The 15133-nt window shown below is 50.1% G+C and overlaps 1 protein-coding gene across 4 annotated transcripts in view; it reads right to left on the bottom strand.

Moving 5' to 3' along the window:
• Window positions 1-13499, bottom strand: part of Jakmip1 (janus kinase and microtubule interacting protein 1) — a 124110-nt gene extending 110611 nt beyond the window's left edge. For all 4 annotated transcript variants that reach the window (XM_057771102.1, XM_057771103.1, XM_057771101.1 and 1 more), the window contains exon 1: window positions 13232-13499. The gene's annotated coding sequence lies outside the window, so the exon portion shown is untranslated. The remainder of the gene's footprint in view (window positions 1-13231) is intronic.
• Between the last annotated feature and the right edge of the window lie 1634 nt (window positions 13500-15133).

Here is a 15133-nt window from a genome sequence, read left to right as displayed (position 1 = left end):
CTTGTTAGAGGTGGGAAAGGGAAGTAACAGGTGACACTCTGCCCTCACAGATGGGTTCAGATCCAAGGCCAGGCAGCCTTCCCTCAAACATGAGGCCTCATCAGGGAGCCTGCTAACTATGAGGAAGCAGACCCTCACCGGACACTGAGTTGGACATCCGACCTTCAGTATGTATGAAAGAAATCTCTTATTTATAAGCTCCCAGCCTAAAGTATTTTGTTACAGTAGACCAGGCAGACTAAGGCAGCATATAATTGGATCAGATGCTTTATCCACTCTGATGTTCAACATCCATCTTCTGATTGCATTGATTAACACACTCCTGTTTAATGGTGTTATTGGTGTGACTGGGTTTCCCTCTGCCAATTTGTCTTTTTTCTCCATTATTATTGTTTAATAATTTCAAATATGTATAGAATTTTTATCAAATTTATGCTCGCTTACTTCACTAAAACTCCCACCGCCCCCCGCCCACCAACCATGTTTCCCTCGCAAATTGATGGGCTCTGTTTTAATTAAAGCCACTGAATCTATTCAGTGCTGTCTGTATGTGCATGGGTTTAAGACCATCTACTGGGTCATGGGCAGACTCTCGCATCCTATGTCCCTCAGGGAAGCTGACTTGACTATCCCTCGCCCACTGCTTTCTGTCTTGTGTCACTCTTGATCCTCTGTTCCCCCTTCATTGCTTTCGTTGTCATTAAATGAAGCTGGTATACACTCGACATAGAATTCAGGAGCAGGGATTTCAAAGAGCTATTTCTGTTTAATGTAGATAGGCAATTTTAAGCTTCTTAAATGGCTCATTTTCAAATCCATCATGGTTCCCTCTATCTGGTGCCATTAAATGGGAGCACATCGACCCTTCATCGAACAGCCATAGGACACCAGCTGCATTTTAAAATGCCTGCTGCCAGCCTCCGTGGCTGGGGCATCTGAGGTACTCAAGGTGATGTCCTCACCAGAAGGCAGGGCAAGGTCATTATGTTTTAGCTGTCTCCTTCATGAAGTATGATGGCAGCCCAAGGCTTCAGACTGAGGTGCAGTGGTGGTGGCTGGAATTTTCAAAAGTTACTCCTTGCTCTGGAGGACATCGGCACGGGCATCAAAGGAAGCTCCAGGGAGCAGAGGTTCTTCACGTGCCTTCTGAAGTAAATAGGTTAGACAGCACCCCATGCTTTCAGCCTGCCTCAAATGCCCAAGTGACACCACCATTCGACCTCACAGTTTACCTGCAAAGTCCTCCTCACCATTCACCAGCAAGAATTGAAAGACAGCTGCAACCCAGCAGCTTGGGACGCGTGACATCTCAAACTGACAACATATACCGTGAGATGGGCAATTCTGCACCCTTCCCTGTCTTCTGGAGGAGCCCCATTTCTGATCTCCTACAAGCATCTTGTGCTCAGTTTTAGCAGAACTTACAGAAACATGCAGGGGTCCCAGGAACTGGGCTCGTGCTGAGCCACCGTGATGCTTCCAAGCATGATGTATTTCACTGAAACTGCCATGGTAACCAAGGTAGTAAAGAGGCCAGACACAAAGTGGGGCTCACCGCCCTTTCACTTTGTTAGTTGGAAGAAAGGAGCTGCCACCATACTGGGCCTGACAGGCTCCAAACCTCGCTGGAAAAATCCAATCAAAGACTGGTTAATGCTTGATCACCCGATCACCTGACTCCCTGGCCCAGCAGGCATTCCTGCCAACAACACACAGGCTTGCCTTCTAAAGGGTGTCCTAAAGCGCACTGGAGAGAAAGGAAATGCAATATGGACTTCCAAGAATATAAAGTTGGAAGAACACTTTTTTCCACACACTTCCTGTCCCTGCCCCATTAAAAGAGCAGAGGGAGGAGTTTTACCCATATGCCCTAGCTGTTATTCTCACCTGACTCCCTGGCCCAGCAGGCATTCCTGCCAACAACACAGAGGCTTGCCTTCTAAAGGGTGTCCTAAAGCGCACTGGAGAGAAAGGAAATGCAATGTGGACTTCCAAGAATATAAAGTTGGAAGAACACTTTTTTCCACACACTTCCTGTCCCTGCCCCATTAAAAGAGCAGAGGGAGGAGTTTTACCCATATGCCCTAGCTGTTATTCTCAGGCTGTCTGACAACATGGGGTGCACCACTGTGGTGTCTAGGACTCAGACAGCTATCACTGGAGATGGCTGCTCAGGGCACACAGTGACCTTACCAAGGGCAGACGGGTCCAAGGAAACCAAACCCACGTATTTCAGTTCATGTGTGAGCCCAAACCATACTGACATCATGGCAACTTGAGGCCAAGAAGCCAGAAACCAAGTCTGTAGACCTACTGAGTGCTCTACTTGCGTCAGACTCCGGAATTCCCCCTGTGATAGGACAGCATTTTCCTCCTTGGAGCACCCTTACAGGGAGGTACGAAAGTCACTGGCAGCTTCAACACAGTTTGTCTGGGGGCAGTGCCAGAGGATGCCTGCAGGGGCAGGGATCCTGGAGATGTACTTGACCCTTCCAGGGGAAGGGGCGTGATGCTGTCAGGGCAAGTTTGTCTTTTCATTGCACCCCGTAGACTTTTGTGGGTTCTTGCTTACGAGCTGAACTGCAGATGGAGGTGTGCTCATTGGATGGATGGGAAAGGCAAACAAAGAGAGCCTGCAGGTAGAGAGATCCGCAGGTAGATAGGGCAGCTGACCAAAGCAAGTCCATTCCCTGCCTTGAGGATGCTCCAGGGACAGCCCCGAATCTTCATTCATTCACTCTATCTATAATAACCCAGAAACATTCCCTCATGGAAAGAGAGGGCTGATAGGACTCAGGAAGTTGGAGGCTAGCAAGAAGGCTCAGTAGCTAACAGTACTTGTGGCTCTTGCAGAAGATCCAAGTGTGTTTCCCAGAACCCACACATGCTTGTGGCTTACAGTCAACTGTAACTCCAGTTCTCAGGAACCTGATGTTCTCTTCTGACCTTCCCGAGCACCAGGCATGCATAGTACACATATATACATGCAGCAAAAACACACTCATACATACACAATAAAATATTTTTTAATTCCTCAGGAAGTAAATAAAACTTACAAGTCTCAAGAAGCATCTGAAAACTCACAAGACATGCACACACATGCACACACACATGCACACACACACATGCACACACGCACACACGCATGCATGTGAACCCTGGACCCTCAGTTCCACAGATCATTCAGATCATTTGTTTATGTGTGAGTCCAACCTGCTTCCGCCTTGATCCCTGCCAGACATTTTCAGGCAGTGTGAAAAGGGCTGACCCCGCTGAGTTTACTCAGTGTGCCCCTCCTGGTCCCCTTCCATGCAGACTGCACACTCTGTGGTACCCTAGGACACCAGAGCTCCCAGGGAGAAGAGGCTTGGTTCCCTTGTGGTTTCACTCAACACACAATCCCCTAGCTGGCCTGGCAAAAGGTGGCAGATTAGGAACCCCTGTTCTGGCTACACCCACACCACTGGAGAGGTACGAGGAGAAAGTTTACGTTCCAAGGGTAAAATACTGCAGGCTGAGAGAAGCTAGTGCCTTTAGCAGACACTGTCCCAACACTCTCCAGACACATCAGAGTGACTGACTACCTTGGCTTCAGGTTAGCTATTGATAAGCAACTGTGAGCCCCCCACACCCACCCCTGAGCACAAAGCCAAGAGGCACTAAGCAGAAAGCCTTGCAGGTGGGACCATCAGCACTTCCTGCTTGCAGCCTTCAGAAGTCCATCTGGGCTGGTCTCTTACTGGGCTTGGATTTTTACTGTGTGCTCCAGGTCTCTCTCCTTCCCCACAAACTCAGCTCCAGGGTCTCTAGATCTGGGGGCCCAGAAGGCTTGCTATGGACAAAGGTTCTTTGTCCCTGTTCATCACCAGGCTGAGCTTCTTATTCGCAGAGGAGGAAACCAAAGAGCCACAAACTTCCCTCACCCAAGGTCACACAGGCCACAGAAAGCAGAGCGGAGGTGGGAAGCCCGGAGGTGTGAACACCTTGTCCCATCAGCACCCAACCTCAGGGAGCTGCAGCCTACAGCCAGCACTACAGACAGTGCCCCAAAGGGATGCGACCACTTCAGCTGTGCAGTGTTAAAGTAAGCCCCAGGTCTCGTGCCCACAGGGAGGTAGGCAGTCTTCGGCCTCTGAACCTCCCCTGCCAGTCTGTCACTTTAAATGTTCCAGTGGGGGTGTCGTACAACTTGAAAAAGCAACAGGTGATATTAACAAGTGCTTTTCATCCAGCTCAAACCATCCAAAGCAGGCCAATCTCCCGTTTGCCCCTGGGTTTGTTCATATTAGAAAGTCTGTCTTCGTGCCTGCTAAAACCTTGTCTCGGTGCTCAGGAGCCACACTGTGGAGTGGCTGCAATAACATAGCAGCTCAGTTCAGGGGGTCCCCTGCCATCCCCAGCACAAGCACCTGAGCTTCCAAGTCTGAGGGGACTCAGTCTGATGACTGCGACTTCTACACCTCCAGCAGGGACACCAGCAACCTTATGCTGGGCTGTCATGCATTAGCCGCAGCAGCCACAGGAGAAGCAGAGACATCCTTTAGATTTCACAGAGGAAGTAGTACCCCCAAAAATTAAGTCATGTGCCCTTGAGCCCAGTGCTAGCAAGGTAGCATGGGGAAATTAAGTCACTCCACCTCCACACAACAGCAACGATAAAGACATGTACACATGGACACCATCCGGATGCCCGGCTCTGAGAGTCAAGTAAACTTGGGAATTGAGTTTCCACTGGCATGATGTTTTCTTCCAGTGTGGGTGGGGCAGGGGGTATGGAATGAAGAAAAAGAAGGAAACCAAAGTCATTTCAGACCATGCTGACTCTCAGAAGGGATGGTACCAAAGGCGAAAGGAAAATGGAGTCTCTACCTGCCACAGCAATTTAAGATGGGACAGATGCCAAGCAACCAGCTGGGGCCAAGGCAGAGGACAGCCTTCCCAAGAGCAAACAGTTGCAACCAGAAATGCTCCTCTCAGCAAGAGACCGTCGTGTTCCAGAAACTGACAGAGAGGTGACTAGGGTTTCCTGCACTGTGCCAACTGCCACCCTCAGCCATTCCCCCAGCTCCCACCCCCTCTCTCCAGTTTCAAGGTATTGCCATGCTCTAGCTGGAGAGATGAGGAACCAATTAAGCATTCTCCTAGCTGGATGCTCGCGGCACAGTGCTGGGCACAGACGACCCATCACCCTTTTTGACGTGTGCTTGAACTGATGATATAATGCAGAAGAACATTGTCACACTGTATGTAATCTTGACCACCACTCACAACAACAAGGGTGGAAAGGACCAAAACGCCCATCAATGAGGAGTGGACACTCATGTTGAAATAGTGTCCAGCCCCCCCCCCCACTCCCGCAAAAGAACAAAGCACTGACACCTGCCACACATGGGCAAACAAGTTCAACAAAAGAAGGGGGTCACAGAAATGAGGGTGTGGCATGGTCCTATTTATATGAATCTTCTGAAACACAGAGGCTGAAGACAATGCAGAGGTTAGAGGCCAGGAGGAGTGGGCAGTGGGGCGTAACAGTGAACAGGCATGGAGGTTTCCAAGAGAGGGGTGAAAAGGGTCTTAACTAGGCAAGGATGGCTGCACTCTGGGTGTACTAAATAACGCATGTACTAAATAATGCATGTACTGCATGTACTACACTCTGCATGCACTAAACACTGTCAAATTACACTTTGCAGGGAAGTCAGGGAGAAGAGGAAAAAAAGGAGATTGCCACAATGGAAGATGCAGATTGTGACTTCCTTAAACAGTGTCCTATGATGGATTGCACAGGTACAGTGCCAGCCTCCAGAACAGGATCAAAAGGGACACAGGAGGAGAAGGAGCCTTGTCATCTGTCACCACTCACCTGACTTTTATGCCTCTGCCCTCCCGGGAAGCAGGACACCCCTCCTATAGCACATCCCATGTCTTCCATCCACAGGGAAAGTACCAAGGCCTCCAAACTCAAAACACTGCAAGAGAGAAGCGAGAGGCCAGAAAGCCGAGCCAGCACATCTCTCTGACCTGGAATACACAAGCACATTACCGCCAGAAAGCCCAGGCCCCACTGGTGCACACAGAACTTCTTTCATTCCTCAAAGTGGTCCTTCAGCCAAGCCAGGGCCAGTGCCCAGTCCCAGGTTGCCATGGTTAGTTTGGAGTCATCAGGGCACTGGAGGGTCCTGAGGACATAGCCAGGCCCTGGAGAGGGGAGGAGGACACCTCAGGCCACACTAAACAGCACAGAATGTCCCAATAGCTGTCTGGATGTGCTGATCCAGGGCACAATCTTACTGCTTCTGTCCAGTGCACAGTACCAGAGAAGGCCTTCCCTGTCTTGTCCCATCCTTGTGTTCAAAGAATTTGCAAGCATGGACACCCAGCATTCTATTTTGTTTTCTGTCGCTGTGACCAAAAAGCACTGACCAAAACCAACTTGAAGCTGGGGAGGACAGGGTTTCTTTCATCTTACAGCTTACTGTCTTTCATCCAGGGAAGCCAGGGCAGGAACTCAAGGCAGGAACAGAAGTAAAGTCCATGGAGGAATTCTGCTTACTGCCTTGCTCCCCACGGCTTGTTTAGTCTGCTTATATACAACCCAGGACCATATACCCAGGGTGGCATCACCCCGGTGGGCCGGGCCTTCTCACATCACAGCAATCAAGACAGTGCTCCACAGACAGGCCCACAGGCCAATCTGATGGAGGCAATTCCTCAACTGACATTTCCTCTTCTCAGGAGTCTCTGGCCTCCACTTGCAGCTATGGCAGGGGTCTTCACCTCAATAAGTAAATAAATGTCATTAATTTTTTTTTAATTTTTATTTCTTGTGAAAGAATGTCAGCTCCCCTGGAGCTAGAGTTACAGACAGTTGTGAGCTTTCACGTGGGTGCTGGAAAATGAGCCTGGGTCCTCTGGAAGAGTAACCAGTGCACTTAACCACTGAGCCATGTCTCCAGCCAGTAAAAAAAAAAAAAATTAAGCATGGCATCCCACCCCTAGTCAACTCTGAGTCACAGACGCATCATTTAATCCATACTCTTCCATCTGCTGGCTATTCTCATCTCATCTCACTGCATCTCACGCTACCCTCACAATATAAAACACAGTCCAATCTTAAAAGTTCCATTCTTTAAAAAAGTTTCAGTGATTTTAAAGCTCATGGTTTCTTTAAAAATCCAACATCAAGGCTGGTGAGATGGCTCGGTATTAAGAGCTTTGAAACTCTTGCACGGACATGATGGCTCACAACCATGCATAGGCATATACACAGTGTACACGCCTGTATACATACATACAGGCGAAGCATTCACACACAAAAAATAAAATAAATCTAAAAATTTTATAAATAAAATCCAGGGGCTAGAGAGATGGCTCAGTGGATAAAAGCACTGGCTGTTCTTGCAGATTCCCAGCACCCACATGGTGGCTCATAACCATCAGTAACTCTGGTTCCAAGTTATCGGATGTTCTTTTCTGACCTCTGCAGACACCACAAACACACACACATACATACATACACACACACACACACACAGCACACACAGTGTACTTACATAAATGCAGGTAAAATACACACAAAATATAAAAACAATAAATAATAAATCCGAATTCTGATAACTGTGTGCTCCTGTAAAAGTTCAAACAAGTTACATACTTTCTTATTCCAAGAGGGAAGGTCCAGGCCACAGTTCTAATCAAATCAAAACAAAACCCACACTCAACAGTGTGACAATCTCAGTGTCCATCTGGGACTCGCTCATGATTTTTCTGGGCTCAAATGACTTGGTTATATCCACTCTCCAGTTCTGCAGTCCACAGCACACAGCTTGTCTTGTCAGCTCTAGCCAGCTCCACGTCATACCTGCCAATGTCTTTGCCAGATGTGCCATGGTGCCAACACCTTCACCAATGGCTCTCGTAGCCTTCAAATATCAGTCTCTCTCTATGACCCCTTCAACCCTGAGATTTACCCTGCTACTGAGGCTGTCTCTTCACCAATGTCCTGGCTTCTCATGGTGCTAAGCCTCAGCTGCTCTCCAGGACCCCTTCATGCCTTCAAAACCAGTACCACCTGAGACACTCTTATACATTACCCAGGTCGGCCAGCTTGGGATGCAGACTCCACCCACTCTGGACCACAGCTTCTGTGTGCTGACCCAGAGGAATTACTTCCCAGAAGATTTCATTTCACTATGCTGCTCTTTTATTAACCACCGTTGATTCTTCCGTCCCAGTTGGCCAGAAACTACAAATTTTTCATTCAAAATCTCACAGGAATGGCTCCAATAGAGTCTTTGAGGGACTCTCAGACATCCTTCTGAAGCCTCACAAGTCAGGCCCCCATTATCTGCATTGCTCTAGGCACTGTATATTCCAAGCTCCCAGAGAACAACCACTAAGCTCTGAGCACTCTATGGCCTTTATAGTGGCCTAGTATTTGTGTTTTAATAAAGCTTGCCTGAAGGTCAGTGCAAAGCAGCCACGCTAGTCAGCCATACAGGGCAGGCAGAGGTTGCACACACCTTTGATCCCAGCAGCCACACTAGTTAGCCACAGACGCTGGGCGTGCACACTCCTCTAATCCTAGCACTAGAGAGGAATATAAGACAGGAGGAGACAAGTCTCACGCTCAGTCTCATTCTGAGCATTCATGGAGGCAGGATAGTTGCTTTAGTCTGAGGTAGAGGTAAGAGCTAGTGACTGGATGCTTTGCTTTTCTGATCTTCAGGCTGAACCCCAATGTAAGTATCTGGATTTTTACTAATCGTGCTAAAGGCCTTTCTAGCCCAAAGTATCAAATGCTTCCACCATCCCCCAAAGCAACATGGTCAAGACCACTATAGCAACACTTCTTATTAACAATTTCTCATCTAGTGTGCTTTCTGTCACTGAGACAAAGTATTGACTGAAGATGGTTGTGTTTACCCTCTTATTCTTTTGTGGGCCCGCCACCCAGCTCCCAAGCAAACATACATGGAGATCTTTTCTTAACTTATAAATGACCGGCCTCAGCTTGGCTTGTTTCTAGTCAGTTTTCTTAACATAAATGATCCTGTTATCTTTTGCTTCTGGGCTTTTAACTTTTTCTATTTCTGTATATCTTTTCTTTCTTTCTTATTCTGTGTCTGGCTGTATGGCTGGGTAACTGGCCCCTGAAATCTCCTCTGTCTTTTTCTTCCCAGGTTTCTCCTTCATTAAGTCTCTCTGCCTGTCAACCCTGCCTATCCTTTTTCCTGCCTTGCTATTGGTCATTCAGTTCTTTATTTGACCAATGGCCATTCAAATCTTTGTTAGACCAATCAGGTGTTTTAGATAGGCAAAGTAACACAGCTTCACAGAGTTAAACAAATGCAACATAAAAGAATACAACATATCCTTGTATCACTAAACAAATGTTCTACACCATAAACAAATGCAATATATCTTAAAATAATATTCTACAACAATTGACCCACAGCAATTTCAAGGTGTGGGGGAGGTAGGGGTTGTTACAGGTTACAATTCATCACTGGGGGAAGCCAGGGCAGGAACTCAAGTCAGGGTCTTGAAGGCAGGAAGTGAAGCAAAGGCAATAGAGGAGTGCTGATTACTGAACTGCTCCCCAAGGCTTACTCAGCCTGCTTTCTTAACCGAGAATCAACTTCCCAGGAGTGGCACAGTCCTCGGTGGGCTGGGTCCTCCCACATCAAATAGCAATCAAGGCAGTGCTCCAAGGACATGCCCACAAATCAATCTGATGGGGACAATTTCTCAATCCAGACTCCTCTTCTAAGGTGTGTGTTGGGTTGACAAAAACAATGACATCAGGGCCATCGACTCTCAACGAGTTCAACCAAGTCAGAAACAGCACTGCTCACAGGGCAGCAACCCCCTCGGCCTGCCACACCAGCTCTGCCAGGTCCAAGCCACAGATGCCACCGGCCATTCTGCACAAAAAGGTAGGGCAGGGCTGTGTTCCAGCAACTTTCTTGACAAGAGTACCAGCTGCCAATGCTGCTGTGGACCCTAGTGCTTGGTAAGAGCTTTGCTACAATGTTCTAAGAGCTAGGACATCTGCCAGTCCACTATGCAAGTTCATGAGATGCCTCACACTTCCTGGGAAGTTCTGGAAAAGTACATCAAAGCCAGAGGCAAGAGCAGGATGCCATCCCTGACCCCATCACCTCCTGAACTCTGTACTGTCCTCATAATGCTGGTCTTCTCTCATCTACATCCAGCCAGGACCTTTCTTTCAAAGACTGATTTTTATCTTACATGTATGAATGTCTCCCTGTGGGTATTCCTGAGCCCAGTGCCTGCAGAGGCCAGGAAGGGGCATAGAACCTCCTGGAACTGGAATTGCAGATGGTTGTGAGTTGGCATATAGGTGCTAGGAACCCAACCCAGGTCTTCTATAAGAGAAGCAAGTGCTCTTAACTGCTGAGCCATCACTCCAGACCCCCAGCCAGGGTTTTGATCAGACATGCAATTATCTCTCCCAGCTCATCACTGTCCTTGTGTCCACTTCCTTCCTGCCTCCTCCACTCTCAGAGCTTACCTTCCACCCCGATATGCTCCTGCAGCCTGTAGCCCCTGTGCCTTCAGCTGGCCATGGAACCACATGAGCCAAGCAAGCATTTCCCCAAGGCTTTGGAGTCAGGGGATTGCTGGCCAGCTCAGGATCATCTTCTCCCCCTCAGATTAGATTACAGCAGCCCTGATGGCTAGGAGGACATTATGGTGGCATGTTTCCACGGAAAGCAGGGAGAAGGTACCTCAAACCTCACGCTACCCCACAGGAAGATAGCGATACACTGCAGGGGTCAGCGTCCAGGTTGTGGAGGGCCCGCTGATCTTCTTCTCCACCTCTTCTCATGATCTCTACCTGCACAGGCCCAGTGTGGCTATAATAAGAGCCATCACTGCAGAAGTGGGAGGTACAGCCCTGTAAGCTGCCCTCCTTATATAACACTCACTCCCACAGAGCATAGAGACTGGGTGTCTTGCCTGGAGACACAGAACCACCATGGAGACCTGAGTTCACCTCGCCCATTACTGTTTCTTAGGATCATCAGCTTAGCTGGAGAAGGACAAAAGAGAGCTGCCAGCATGGGCATCTGATCGAACTAAAGGAAAGGACACAGCTTGTCACAAACTTACCATCACGACCATTTGATAAGAGGACTACACCTCTGATCCCCCAGACAGCATAGCAAAAGAGAAACATTGTCTCCATTTATACCCAAAATGAAGAGTGAGAGAGTTTAGTCCTCTTGCCCAGGACCTCACAGCAGTAAGAATCAGGACATAGATGAGTTTACTGGATACATCTCATCACCTTGGAGGAAGAGATCCACTCAAGAGAATGGGGATCACAGTAATAATCTCCCTAAGGGAGGACCTCAATCCAAAAGCCCAGGTGGAAAATGCCTGCCAGTTCCAGTTAAGCGGCACACAGGGTTATAAGATATCTCAGTTCCCCAGATCCCTGGTGGGCTAGATCTGAATGAGGGGGAAACCACACGAATCCTGTTGCTGCACACGTGTATGAGGCTCTGGGAGGTACAGACAGGGAGTCACACAGCCTGATAAATGAAAAGAAAACCACAAGAATGTAACACAAGTGTAAAACCTTGACAAAAGGGGGACATTATTCTAGAGAGAGAAAAAATAGAAAACTTGTATGCAAACACAACCACGGAATAGAAAAGTGGCTGAGACAGACAGCAGGAAAAGGGATCCGGTGGGCCAGGGAAGACAACAGTGGGGACTGTGTGACTCTGCAGATGGTTTGTGGTCTCATCTCCTGGGACCAAGGACCTTTTGAGGATTTCTTGTTGTGAAAAGGGCAAGGTGAACACACCTCCACTCCTGGGAAGACCCCAGCAATCTGACCTGGAGCAAGGTCCCACGAGCATGTTTCCGCAATCCTCAACATCACAACTGAACCTACAAAATGAGCTTCCAGCTACACCACACTTCAAACCAGTCCCTCCCAGTTGTCCCGCCCAGCTGATGGAACTGCCACCAACCAGACCTCTGTCCGGGAGAAAAGCCAGCTCCTCCCCCAGCCTTATCCACACATCAGAGACGCCCAAGTTACAGGAGGTGACACCAGGTGTGGTTGGCCTTACCCTCTTCGTCTAGGCTGGTTTGGGAAGCGCAGCCACACACCGTGAAGGCCCAGGGTGACAGGCCCTGCCATAACAGGAAGCTTGGGCTGGCAAGGAGCTCCTTCCTACTCTACTTTGTTCTACAAGGAACTGGCCAGATGAATGAAGGGCGTGCCCAAAATGGGAACAGCACAGCAAAGGCCAAGGTCAGTGTGCCTGAGTACACACTAAAGGCAGGTGGCTGAGGAGGGCCAGCAGACCTTATCTTTGAGCCTACTGCACAGAGCGGACAGGCGGAGACGGGAAGAAAGTGCTGGAAGGGGAGCGAAAAGGCTCCAGCCTGGCCAGTGGTCTAAAAGGGCCTATCGGGATCCCGCAGCTGGGAGGATGGAATGATGGACAGAAGGCCTAGGAAAGCGCAGCTCCCTAACACGAAGCCGAAAGGTCGACGGCCTGATAGCCAGGAGCACAGCATGGTAACCGGCAAGGTGCCCTGCACCGCGGAGCCGATTCTGGTACCTGCCCCGAAAGCCGGTGTACCCGGAGAGCGCCGCTGGGCACAGGGTGGGTACCAGCCTTTCTTCGCAGCGCCCCAGCCTTCTCCCCCGCGCACACACGTGGGCGGAGCGGCGCGAGGGTGTGCGTAGCCCGGCAGCCGCAGCGTGTGCATTGCGTGGGGTGGGATACCGCCAGAGCGGCCTCTCCCTCCCTGTCACCCCTACAGACCCTGGGCTCCACCTAGGCGGGGACCTGAAGGACAGAAAGCCGCCGGCCAACCACGCCCCCTCCGCGCCACTCGCTGAAGCCGGGGGGAGGGGGTTCTCTCCCACTCCTCAGCTCCTGGGTGTAAAGGGGGAGACCAGTGGAAAGCGGGGTGGCGTGAGCGACACAGGGGAGCCAGGGACCAGTGTCGGGGAGCACCGCGGCCACAAGAAGGATTGGGGGTCTGGAGAGAGTGGGGGAGGGGAGATGGGCGGGGCCGGGAGGTGGGAATAAGCGGTGCAGGGCTGTTGTGAGGGGTGCGGAGGCTGGGGGTGGGGAGCGGACAGGCAGCACCGGTAGAGGTGCCCCCGTCGCAGGTTCCGCCCACTAGGTGCGGTGTCCTGGGCCCTCTCCCTCCGCGGCACACCTGTACCCACCTGCTTGACGCTCGGACCTGAGTCGGGCAGCAGCCGAGCGCCGCATTCTCCGGCCGCCCCCTCCCCGCGCGTGCCTATGCCGCTGTCGTCGTCGCCGCCGCCTTAGAAGGGACGAGACAGGACAGAAAATGAATGCATGCAAAAAAATAAAAATAAAGAAAACCTAGACCATAGCCAAGGAGGCTCGGCCCGCTGGGGACCCTTGCGCGATGCGGGGACGGCGAGGACGGGCACCGCACACTAGCAGCTGCAGTTTGGTGGGCGCCGGGCGCCGGCTCCCAGTGCGGCCCCGCCCCCTCCCGCATCTTTTCTTCCATTGGTGCATCCTCTCGCCAGTCAGTAGGGAGGGCGTGGCGTCCTCCCAGCCCCAGGCGAAAGCCCAGAGCGGTGGTCAGCTCCTGGCGCTGGCGAGCGTGCGCATTAGGTTGGGAAGGCCTGGGGGCTGTTAGTCCGGACCTCCGGCCATCGCAGTCAGGAGCAACACTGGGGAACCTGTCTCAGACCCGTGAAGCTCGCGCCCTCACTGCAGAGGCCTCCTAATCCGGGATGGTAACCAACCTGGGAAAGATGACGCGATGGTGGTGTATCTGCCCCCGCTTTGTGCTGAATATCAGAGGATAAAGCAAAATGTTCAAGGTCACAAGTGGTAAGCAGAAGATGCAGGATTCCAATGGTTCTGACATCTTCCATCATGGAGCAAAGCAGCACCAAGCCTACTTCATGACAATGTGATATGGCAACCGAGGTCTTGCAGGAGAGTAGGGTTTAGCGAGGCAGAGATTCATTTGCTCAGTGTCGGTCTACAGATATGTATTGAGAACCTACTGTGTTGTCCCTAAGTTCTAAGGATACCATGGTGGACAAACCATCAAATATGGGGAAGAGCATCCATCCCCAGGGAACAGCGTCTAAAGACACTGTGGTATATTTGAGACTCAGAAAGAACGTCTGTATCAAGGCAAGAAAGGAGACTGGAAAGGTGAGAAAGAAGGGATGGTGAGAGGCCAGCACTTGGAAGTCTTGGGAGCTGTGAAAAGGCATTTGGAGTTTACCCTGAGACTGTTTCACCTTGGGAAAAACTGCTGTCAGATTCACTTTTAATGTACCAGTCAGGATGAATTCTGGTGAGCTGAGGTAACAAACAAGCCAGAATCTCATTGACTTGTGCTTATACTATTCATCCTGCTTAGGTCAGTGGAGCTCTGTTGATGGACATACGTCACAGGCCCACACTTAGGAGATTTGGATTAGAAGGCGTACCCACACTTTGCTGTGTGAAGGAAAGGTTGCCTGATACAGGTGTTTGTAAAATCAACCCTCTAACCTCAAAAGCCCAACACTCCCCCTTGCATTTCATTGGTCAAAGTAAGTCACGTGGTCACACCTGACTTCAGAGAGTGTAGATTCCACCCCCCCCCAACTGGGGAGGGAAGACCCAGAATGTTTGTGAGGGACTCCAAGGATGTCATTAACAACAGAGCAACTGTAAGGAGAGCATGGACTGAAATGAGGGCTGGGTAGCAAAGCTTGGAACAAAGAAAGGTCACTGGGACTGTGGGACTTGCTGGTGGCTTGAACACGGATAGCAGGGATAAAACAATAGAGATGAGGCCCATTTCTCTCTGTTCCTCACAAAACAACCTTTGGCAACAGGATCATGGCAAGTGTCGTAAATGAAAATGAGGCTATCATGTACCTGACCCTTCATCTATGAAAATGGAAGCAAAGAGACACACACAGGAAGGACTTAATTTGTGAGCCTGAAGAGATCAACAAAACACCAAAGATCAACGACCCAGCTTGAGAAAAGAGCAGAGGGGAGGATTCTGAGAGCCTCCAGGGAGTTTGGCCCTGAAGCGGCTTAAGTAGTGGCATTTTCTCTTAGACAATGCCAGAGACAAT

The sequence above is a fragment of the Chionomys nivalis genome, chromosome 6 (assembly GCF_950005125.1).
Source record: "Chionomys nivalis chromosome 6, mChiNiv1.1, whole genome shotgun sequence".
Lineage (NCBI taxonomy): Eukaryota > Metazoa > Chordata > Mammalia > Rodentia > Cricetidae > Chionomys > Chionomys nivalis.
The sequence above is the reverse complement of the archived record's forward strand: the minus strand, read 5'-3'. Positions and strand labels throughout refer to the sequence as shown.